This window comes from Silene latifolia, chromosome 3 (assembly GCF_048544455.1).
Source record: "Silene latifolia isolate original U9 population chromosome 3, ASM4854445v1, whole genome shotgun sequence".
In the NCBI taxonomy this organism is placed as follows: Eukaryota; Viridiplantae; Streptophyta; class Magnoliopsida; order Caryophyllales; family Caryophyllaceae; genus Silene; species Silene latifolia.
In genome coordinates, this window is record NC_133528.1 from 39,623,654 (window position 1) to 39,630,933 (window position 7,280).

The 7,280-nt window shown below is 40.2% G+C and overlaps 2 non-coding genes across 2 annotated transcripts; one reads left to right on the forward strand and one right to left on the reverse strand.

Moving 5' to 3' along the window:
- The first annotated feature begins 698 nt into the window (after positions 1 to 698).
- Positions 699 to 805, forward strand: LOC141650206 (small nucleolar RNA R71). The gene has a single exon (XR_012546254.1). It is a non-coding gene; the product is annotated as a small nucleolar RNA R71 (small nucleolar RNA).
- Positions 806 to 5,596: 4,791 nt separating this feature from the next.
- Positions 5,597 to 5,703, reverse strand: LOC141650208 (small nucleolar RNA R71). Its single transcript, XR_012546255.1, has one exon. It is a non-coding gene; the product is annotated as a small nucleolar RNA R71 (small nucleolar RNA).
- Between the last annotated feature and the right edge of the window lie 1,577 nt (positions 5,704 to 7,280).

Sequence of the window (7,280 nt, forward strand, 5' to 3'; positions counted from 1 at the left end):
TCCCGGAGCTCGAGTGGTATTCTTGCTAGCCAATTGAACAATTTGGCTCTCTAGCAGTTTTATCCCGGCCTCTCTAGCTTGGGACTCCTTTTGCAACATATTCTTCAATTGACAAACTCGAGAATTTTGGGTTTGTTCTTCTTTGCGGCACATAGGAAGGTTTTGGTCTTGTTGTTGCTTATGAGGAGGCACATAAGTTTGTTTCTTCTTCTTCTTTGTGGAGGTTGAGTCGGATTCGGGACATTTTGGCTACTCCACCTCAAGTTGGGATGGACATTCGGCTTATAGTACGTGTTTGTCCACTGTAATGTTGAAAGGCACAGACAAGACTCGAAGGGACTAGGACAATTTTTCGAAACATGTCCCTCGGCTCCACATCTTCCATAGACGAAAGGACCGTCACGAAACAAAGCATTCACATGATACATCCCTCCTTTTGAAGCTCCTCCCAACTCGTATTTGTCAAACCTCGCCGTGAGAGCCTCTAATGCGGCTACGAGAAAGGGATTCAAAGACTCCTCCTCCGATTGCCTCTCGAATTCCCATATTGACTTTATGGGTGGCTAAGTCATCAATGATCTTCCACCCCTTAGTCTCCCCCATATTCTCATCAAATCGGCCATTGGCATGAGATCCAAGATAGCCCTCGATCGTCATACAGCCCGTTATAAAACTGATTGCAAAGACTCCATTTTTCGAACCCATGGTGCGGAATGGTTCGCACCAGCTTCTTGAAACGGACCCATGCTTCATGAAAGTTCTCATCAGGTCCCTGTTTAAAGCTCGTGATCTGAGCTCTAATGGCATTCGTCTTCGAGGCAGAGAAGTATTTCTTGTAGAATGCCAGGGCCAAAGAATTCCAGTCGGTGATCCCATGAGCGGCTCGATCCAGATCTCTGTACCACTCCCTTGCAGCATCGCGGAGTAAGAATATAAACATAGTCTCCTTTATCTGGTCCTGGGTCACACCGGTCGGTGGGGGTATAGAGCAGCAATAATCAATAAATATCTCCATATGCTTGGCCGCATCTTCATTTGCAGCTCCTCCGAACCGGTTCCTCTCAACTAAGTTGATATAGGAAGGCTTCGGTTCGAATTTCCTATCAGCTCCATGTAATTCGAACCCCTTGTATAGATTTGCAGCTGTCGGCTCAGAATGACTTGCTATAGTTGCTTCTTCAGCCATGACTGGAATTTCCGGAGATGTGACTGTCTCAGCTGAAGAAGTAGAAGCAGGAGATGTAGGTGGATCCTCTTCGAACAGCTCGTTCTCGTAGTAACTAGACAGAGTACTCAGCTCTTCCTCTGTCGGCAATACCCTTGATGATCGTCTCAATTCAAGCAAGGATTTCTCAATCTCAGGATTAAACGGTACTAGTTCACCACCCTGTGACCTGCGCATAAGCAGAAACTACAAAAAGAATATAAGAAAAGTTTAAGGAACGGATGTCCCTTAAACTAAGAAAGACTAAATAAAAACAACTAAAAATTAGAACAATTGCCTCCCCGGCAACGGCGCCAAAATTTTGATACCCGTCGTTGTGAGTACCAAAAATAAATTTATAAAACCTATTAAAACTAAATGAAGCTAGTGGTAACATGGTCGAACCACAGAGAGGCGAATGTAATTAATAATTGTCTAATTTAGTCTAAGGTAATGAATGTGGGGGTTGAATTGATTTGGTCTATAGCTAAAGGCAGTAAAAGACAATAAACTAAATAAACGGATAAAACAGATAATAAAAGGGGTACTAGGATAGTCGGTTCACTATAGTTTCGGCGGCAGCATACTAAGTAGGTCTAAATCAAACACATGAGGCGGGAAAACAAGAGGTCCTCTCGGTTCACTCTTAACAGATAGCATCTTTCGATCTCGCTATAAGTCCCTATTATCACTAATACTGACTCTCGTCCTGAGAAGTGACTAATAATCTAAACTTTACCTATCTTTCGATCTCAGCATAGTTTAGTCATTTTAATTGGTGATCTAACAACTGTCCCTATCTCTCGATCTAATGGGTCAGTCATATCCTAGACATTCAACTAGTCGTGTGCACTCGATTCGTCGAATAAAGAATTAAAACAATTAAAACGAAGGTAAAACCTCACGTGGTCAGTCGATCGACCAGGTATGGCAGTCGATCAACTGACACGCGATTTCAGTCCATGTTAATTCTACGCCGCCTAATCCTACAGTTCCCCTACATCCTAGCACAAGCAATTTAGCTACTCATACTGGGAGTGATAACAACAATAAAATTAATGCAATAAACAGAAGAATTCATGCTTGAAATAATAGAACAAACAATTAACATAAACGGTAAATCGGTTTCGGGAAACTAACTAACAATTCTATATCTATGAATGCAAATAAAGTAATAAACTGGAATAAGAAGAATACCGAACGGAAGAATTGCAGAGAATTAAAGATCCGAAAATCGAGTTGTATTGAATACCCCACAATATTAAGAATCCTAATTAACAAAGCTAATGAAAACTGAATGAAACTGAATGTAAAACTTGATAATTTTCTGAATGCTTAATCTGTAAACCTAGCTTCCGTTATATAGAATACAACGTAGTTCTTATTCCAAAACCTAATGTATCATGGGCTTCAAATTCCTCGATCTTCTAATTCTCGTCTGATTAGCGGTGTGGTCGATCGACTATGGTGACCGGTCGATCGACTAACACGTGCTGAACAATAGTCTCTAGATGTCGTGGGTTGGTCGATCGACTGAAGTAGCTGACACTAGACTTCTAACTTCTCGTGGATTTGTCTTTTGGGCCTTGAAATGCCCACCAAGCTTGTTCCTTAAGTGAATACTTCACGTCAAATGCAATGCAAGATACTCGGGGACGGATTGAGCTTGATTTCCGCTGAATTCTTCACATTTCTGCAATAATGTACAAAAATACGGAAGTAGACGGAAATAGGGAGAAATGTAGCATAAACTACATAAATGAGCTCTGAAATGCGTGTAAAATAGGGTGTAAAACATCATATAAATGACACGCATCACGTATTAATCAATCAATCACAAACAATCTCAAATTAATTACGCAATCGACTGAGTAAGGAAACCCTACCTTTCCGCCATTCCAGAGAACGCATCCATCACACCACGTCAAGCAAGACTCCATATTGAATCCTTGATGTGACTCATATTTGAGCACATTTAGTCCCGAAGTAACCTCGTTCCTATGCTTTTTAGCACATATTTGGGTCATTTATTATCTTTAGTTTCCCATTTTCCATATTCCTTGAGGTTTTGTGTCCTTCGTAGGAGAGGATGGCTAACCTTACATTTATGAGGCGAAATGGAGCTAAATGGATTGCATCTAATGACCAAGCATCAAAGAGAAGACCGACACTAGAGGCCTAAGTAGATAAATAAAGTGAAATGGGGAATGATGAAAAGATCCTTGCATCCCCAACATGATCCACGCGGATTGTTAAGGAGCTAAACAAGAGAAGCACTCTGCCCAAGGATCCAAGCGGCCCGAGCTTGATCCGACCGTGCCACACTGCAAGGATCCGAGCGGCTTGATCCCAGGACGAGCGGACTGTGCAGCAAAGATCCGAGCGTCCCCTCCCCTGATCCGAGCGGATCCCTTCACAGAACAACCCGTGCCTCAGCATGAGACAAGCGGATCGTGGCAGGACTAGCAAGGAGGATCCGGGCATTTCCCTCGGGAGTAGCATTTCCTCAAGTTTTCTTAGGGTCTTAATATTCATTTAAGCCCTTAATAACCCTAATCCTTGTACCTAATCTTTAGTATAAATACCCCTTTGTACTACCTAGATTAGCATCCAATTTTTAATCAATTCCTAATCCAATCTTAATACTCACTTAAATTAGTCTTAATTTAGTTGTAATACAATTCTCAATATTAATCACATCTTAATCTTTCCTTAATTTTTCAATTGTTCTTCCTTTTATTTGGGTAATTAGAAGATTATTTGGGTTTATTTGGAGGATTGACAACCATTCATCAATCATCAAGTACTTCTATTATTCTTTACTTTATTATTTTGGATCATCTCCATAGGTATACTTCCTTCTTAATCTTATTTAATTATTGTTAATCACTTTTATTTATTCATCATGTTTTGCTTTGTTAGTATGATTGACAACCTTATTAGCATGCTAAACTTGATCATGAGTGAGTAGTTTTTTTAGCTAGGGTTAATGGGAAATTAGGGGAAACAAACATGGGGATTGATCTATGCTTAATCTAATATATTTTCATAATTAATTTGCTTGCTTGTTGTGATTTCAACCTATGCACATGTTATGTTTGATGAAATGCGAGCCTATGAATCCTTGCATTTTTTGACCATCCCTTATCTTTTCAATGAGGCTTGTAAGACATAAACCAACTCGAGCCTCATTAGACCATGCATAGAGTTGAATAGGAAGGATTAAGTCGACTTGTAGGTGTTGTACAGTCTAGACGACTCGGCTCCGGGACCCAAACCTTCTTAGGGATTGTAAGATATACACTAACTCGATCCCATCACAACAATAAGTGCTTGCATCTAATTGAGAATATGTTTGTATGATCAACTCCCATGAATCCCCTATGAACCCATGACACCCTAGTGCCTTTAATCATTTGTTTATAAACCCCTTTAATTACTTTGCTTTGTTTTCATTAATTTACTTTCATTTTGTTGATTAGTTTAGATTACACATCACCTCAACCCAAATTGTGACACCCTATGACATAGCTATTTACAATTGAGAATCCTACATCAATACCCGTCCCTTGGGATCCGACCTTTACTTACCTCTTTACTAAGAGTAGTTTGTGAAGTTATAAATATTGTTTTGGTTGGTAGCTTTTGGCGACGAGTTTGAACCGGACAAAAAATGACACCGTTGCCGGGACGATGTTAAATTGATTTGATTTTCATTAATTGTTTTTAGTTCTGTCTTTCTTTACCTTGGGGAAGTCAAACTCCTCAAGGTTGTTCTAATTGTTTTCGAGTTGTTTGATATTTTGCATGACTAGGAGATCACAAGGTAATCCATTACCTATTGATCTTGAAATTGAAAGGACCTTAACCAACAATAGAAGAGTTGCTAGAGGAACTTCAAGAGTTGTAGGTATTGGAGAAATTATGGACATTCAACCAAATAACATTGAGTTCACCAACCCTTTTTCAAGAGAAGGAGAGGATAACCCAATACAAAACCGACCACAAAATCAACCCACAATCCCTAAATTTTCATCATATTCCGTACCAACTGAGGAGAACCTACCAAATGGTACTCCTACACCACCACACTTAACCGGTAATTTCATTGCCAAATCCGCATTCATACATTTAGTTGAGAGAAGTCAATTTGGAGGGATGCCTAGTGAAGACCCTCATTCACATATGGAGACTTTTTGTGACTATTGTGATGCGATTTCTCAAACCGGAGTTACTCAAGACTAAATCCGATGGGTATTATTTCCTTTTTCTTTGATCGGTACCGCAAAGCAATGGTTGAAGAGCCTAGACAAGTCTACCCTTGGTATTGATTCATGGAAGAAGTTAGCACTTGCTTTCTACAAGAAATTCTATCCTCCGGAGAAGACCAATATGTTGAGAGCCCAAATCACCGGGTTCAAGCAAAGGGATGAAGAATCATTGTATGAAGCATGGGAGAGATTTAAGGACACTTGTCGTTCTTGTCCACACCATGGACTTAGCGAGTGGTTCCTTGTGCAACAATTTTAGAACGGTTTATATGAAGACTCCCGCAACATTCTCAATATGGGATCCAATGGAATGTTCACCGAAATTGATGACAATCAAACATGGGCCAAAATCGAAGAGTTGGCGGTTCATAATTCCCAATATAGTAGGCCTCGAAAGGCCACAAGAGGGGGAAAGCATGAGGTAGATTCCATCACACAATTGGGTGCTCAACTAAGTGCTCATATTGACACCATCAATTTGAAGTTTGAGAAGGTCGTGGCTAAGCTTGATGAAGCTTCCAAATCACTCAAACAACATGTTAATGCTATGGTGGCATCATCCTCGATTCCAAGTGGAGTATGTGAGAGTTGTGGAACTTTGGGACATGACCAAAGTGAATGTAGGGGAACAAATAAACAAGTGAATGCTTTCCAAGCATACAAGAGTGGCACCCCGGCCTTATTCCAACTATTACAATGAGAATACAATATTACATCCAAATCTTTCATACAAAAGTCAAAATGTTCAAAACCCTCAACCAACATACACCCCACCTCCAATGAGAAATCAAGCTCAAAGACCTTTTTACAACCAAAGCCAAAGTTATCAAAATCAACCTTCCTACAATCAATCCAATGACCAAGGCTTTGATGTTCAAAAAGCGGTCTTTCAAATGCAAAAGAACCAACAAGAATTATTCACCCAAATGCAAAAATATAGTCAAGCCAAAGATATCACCATCAACAACATACTAGCCCACACCAAAATGCTAGAAACTCAAATGTCTCAATTAGCATCTTCTAGCTCTCAAAGACAAAAGGGGCAATTACCACCTCAAGGTAATCCACCAAGACATTAAACGGTGAGTGCCATCCATTTGAGAAGTGGTACAAGATATGAAGGGCCGAAGAGGCCAATTGATGAAGATGTTGTGAATCCTAGTGACAAGCAAAGAGTTGTGGAGAACTCTAAGGGAGAAGAAGAAACCACCACCAATGAAGTTTCAAAGAAGAGAAGAGAAGGCTAAGGAAAAAGAGCCTATTCTGATTAGACATCCATTCCCAAGTCGTCAAGCTAAGCCTAAGTTTGATGAACAACTTGGAAAGTTCATGGAAATTGTGAAGAACTTAGAAGTCTCAATCCCATTCACGGAATTGATCAATCATGTTCCGGCTTATGCGAAATACATGAAAGACATTCTTACCAAGAAGAAATCCATCCGGAAGCTAGAGACTATTGCCTTTACCAAAGTGAGTAGTGCTATTATTCAAGGAAGTTCCCCTCCAAAACTCAAAGATCCAGGAAGTTTCTCTATTCCATGCACCATTGGCAACACTACAATCAACAAAGCATTATGTGACCTTGGAGCAACTGTAAGTGTCATGCCATACTCGGTATGCAAGAGGCTAGGAATGGGATAACTCAAATGCACTAACATTACTCTTCAAATGGCGGATTGATCGACAAAGATACCTTTAGGGGTATGGGAAGATGTGCCCGTAAGAATTGGCAAATTCTTCATTCCGGTAGACTTTGTTATTGTAGACATGGAGGAGGATTCCAACATTTCTATCATTTTAAGAAG